General features: G+C 58.7%; 1 pseudogene; it reads right to left on the bottom strand.

Moving 5' to 3' along the window:
* Window positions 1–883: 883 nt before the first annotated feature.
* LOC100856300 lies at window positions 884–3,237 on the bottom strand (annotated as a pseudogene).
* Between the last annotated feature and the right edge of the window lie 478 nt (window positions 3,238–3,715).

The raw sequence follows: 3,715 nt of genomic DNA, 5'->3' as shown, positions 1-3,715 counted from the left end.
AGACAATGATCCTCCCCTAGTCAACACCAAGTTTCCTTAGCAGCCCATGTCTCCTTGCCTTGCAGAACTTTACCATGTAGATAGTGAAATTTACATTAGATTTTCGTAGAAAATTGCTGAACCTTACAAAAAAGTCTCCTTTAGTTTTGTTTTGTTTTTTTTTTTTAATCTTTTTTTTTTTCAGTTGAGGTAAAAGTTTCAGTGTATGGAAAGCTGCCCGTGGCACACGCGCCCCCGTGTTCCCTCCCAGGAGCTCCCGAGGCCCCTCCCTCGGTGCCCACCCGCCTCTCCCCACCCCTGCAGAAGCCCGGACTGGAGCCCGCAGCACCTCCACAGTCCCCCCACCCTGCAGCAAGAGGTGACCCCAGCCGCGGGGCTGAGCTGGGGGGACAGAGACATCGCCTGTTTGCAAAGCTGACAGCCTTCGGTGCAGTACCATCTCAGAGAAACTTCCTTTCAAACAATGCTTTCTGGAGCTACAGACCAGCTTGGGCATAAGAAAGGGGCTTTGCAAGAAACTTCAGATCACATCTGACATGGTTTTCTACGGTCATCAGGTCAGCGTTTGAAGTTGCCGTCTCCAAGCAACTCAACTCAGTAAGGAAGGGAAGGCTTTATGCGGGTTCACACCTTCTCATAAAGCCTCACATACACACGAGAAAGATCTTAGACCTATTAAAGCCAAAACTGGAAGATTCCATAACACTGAGTTTATTTATCTTTTTTAATTTTTATTTATTTATGATAGTCACAGAGAGAGAGAGAGAGAGAGAGGCAGAGACACAGGCAGAGGGAGAAGCAGGCTCCATGCACCGGGAGCCCGACGTGGGACTCGATCCCGGGGCTCCAGGATCGCGCCCTGGGCCAGAGGCAGGCGCCAAACCGCTGCGCCACCCGGGATCCCTGGATTCCGTAACACTGAGTTTTAAAGAAAACCTGCAGGCGCGGAACCAGAGCAGCAGCAGATCAACCAGAGCAAGGGACACTGCAGAGTTCCGGCGGGTGCGACTTCGCTGGTTTTGTCCTGATGTGCGAGTCCAGCGCTCAGTCTGAGTCGCTGCAGTGGAGCTGGATCCGCCGAACTGCTGCTCCCGGACCGAGGAGCTGCTGCTGCTGAGCCGGGCGGCCTCCCGAGGGCGCAGAGCCCGCTTTCTCCTCCTTGGCAGGCTTCTCGTTGTTGTTCAGCTGCCCACGGACGTCCTGCCGCGCGTCTCCGACTCCTTCCTTTCCTGAGCTAACTCCTCCTTGGACTTGGCCGCCTGCTTCTTCCCGCTCGTGGAGAAAGGCTCCCTTGGCTTTTCCTGTCAACAACACTTGACGCATCTCTCTAGCTCCCGCACAGTGGGGGGTTTCAGAGGCTCAAAGTCAATCTCTCTCTGCTCAGGCCTGGGTCCCTGAGCGAGGGCTCCGGGACTGGATGAAGTGGACCCCGCAGCCCCGTGTCCCCGGGCAGCCGGGCGGTCTAGGCTGAGCTGGCGCCCTCGGCCTAGCTCACGGGCAGGCCTTGCTCCTCCTCTCCGGGTCGTCGAGGCCGATGCCTGCTTGCCGCCCTGCTTCGGCTGCCTGCTGGCCTGGCTGCGCTGCCGGCCTTCTCGGCGGGAGCCCTCTTCGGTTGGGCCTGCTTGGCGGCGGGGCCCCCTTGGCCTTCTCGTCCTCAGACTTGGCCTTGTGCCTCTCCGTGTCCTCGTCTTCGTCCGCGTCCTCCTCCTTCTCCTCCTTTCCCTTCGGCTCCTTCTTCCTCTCTGGCTTGTTCCCGGGCCCGCGACAGGGCGGCGAGCTGCTCCTGCACAGCCTTCAGCTGCTCCTGCAGCTCCGCCAGCCGGGCCCGCTCCTCCTCCTCCTCCTCCTCCTCCTCCTCCTCCTCCTCCTCTTCCTCCTCCTCTTCCTCCTCCTCTTCCTCCTCCTCCTCCCCCTCCTCCTCCTCCTCCTCCTCGGAGCTCTCCTCGCTGCTGCGGCTGCTCTCGGCGCCCCTGCTCAGCACGGGGGCTGCGGGCGCAGGCAGGGCCGGCGCCTCCCCCGGCTCAGCCGGCATCTTAGCAAACCGCACCTCAAACACGGCCGCAGCTTCCTGGCCACGGCCACCACCTTGTGGCCTGGGGGTTGTACTGGTAACAGCTGGAGAACATGAACCGGGTGTCAGCAGCGAAGCCCTGCGCGTCTGGGCACTCGCGACTGTCCGTCTTCTTGACAGTGCTGAGGTCCATCGGGTGCTCGGTGACGTCGTGGTAGTCGTGCAGCTCCAGGGCCTCGGCGTCCACCGGCTGGAGAAGGGCCAGGCGCAGGCCGCACGCTTCTTGCACGGCCTTTCCTCGAGGACGCTGTCACAGTGCCGCGAGTGCTCGGCAGCTCGCCCTTCCGGCCCGCATGCTGAGGCACCTCGCCGTCCTCTAGACCCTTCCAGGGCGGTGCGATGGGGCGGCCCCCACTCTCTCGCCGAGCCCCCACCTCGGCCTGCTTGGGGTCTGACGATGGCGGCGGCGATTCGCTCCGGCTCGCGGATGGAGTGGGCGTCGTGGTGGCTGCTTTCCGCTTTGCACCCTTTTCCTTGACGACAGGCGCTGTGGGAGGGACCACAGGGATGGATGATGGGCGTCGAGGGAGGGGGTGGGGCGGCGGCGGGGGCGCAGGGACCGACGTGATGTTTGCGGTAATGGTTGGCAGAGGGGGGGGCAGCAATGACAGGCGTCTGGAGACAGTGGGGGGACGCTCTGGAAGGGGGTTGCTGGGGAGACAGAGGACACGGCCACCACTTGCTGCCCACCTGCACTCCGGGTTCCTGCGCCGCGTTCCGGCCTTTGCCCTTCGGAGCAGGGGGTAATAATTCAACTACGTCCTGGGGCACCTGGGCCACTCTCTGCAGAAAAATTTTCTCTAAGGCTTGGGCCGTTAGCACTGTGTCATCTGTGGGCTTGTTGTAAATGTAACAATTTGTAAACATGGTGTGGAAGTCCTGCACGCATTCGCTGGCGCTCCAGTAATAATTATTTTCTAGTCTCTTCTGAATAGTCCCCATAGCCATCGGGTGTTTATGATTTTATGGTAATCGGGCAAGGTTAGCTTGATTGCATCCACGGGCTGGTAGAAGGGCCAGGCGAGCTGGTGATTCCAGGGCGTCTTTACCACCACGTTCTGCGCGTACTGCAGCTGCTTGGTCTTGCGGCCAGGCTTGGCGGGGTTGGAGACCTCCCGCGGGTTCCCCGGGATCCCCGCGGGCGCGACCGTCCTGGTGGTGGACATCCTCCGCGGCTCGCTCACTGGCCGTCACAGCAGCGGCTCAGGGAGGCCCTCGCTTCCACTGCGCTCCTTTTGGAGGCCTGACATCCCCTTTGTAGGCCCAGCCAGGCAGCACTTGGCCTCGGCGGCTCCGACGGCCGTCCCTCCGCTCCCTATATAGATTCTGGATAACAGTTCTTTATTAGATGGTTCTTTTGTAAATATTTTCTCCAACTCTGTGCTTTGTCTTCTTATTCTCTTGACATTGCTGTTTGCAGAACAGAAAATTTTAATGGAGTCCAGTGTATCAGTTATTTCTTTCATGGATTATGCCCTGGTGTTGGATCAAAATCATAGCCATACCCAAGTTCACCTGCATTTTCTCCTACATTATCTTGCAGAGGTTTTATAATTCTGCATTTTATATTTAGAACTGTGATCTGAGTTTATATTTGTGAAGGATGTGAAGTCTGTGTCTGGACTCAGTATTTTTGCATGTGGT

The sequence above is a fragment of the Canis lupus genome, unplaced genomic scaffold (assembly GCF_011100685.1).
Source record: "Canis lupus familiaris isolate Mischka breed German Shepherd unplaced genomic scaffold, alternate assembly UU_Cfam_GSD_1.0 chrUn_S455H616, whole genome shotgun sequence".
Taxonomy (NCBI): Eukaryota; Metazoa; Chordata; class Mammalia; order Carnivora; family Canidae; genus Canis; species Canis lupus.
This window is presented reverse-complemented; position numbering and strand designations above follow the sequence as displayed.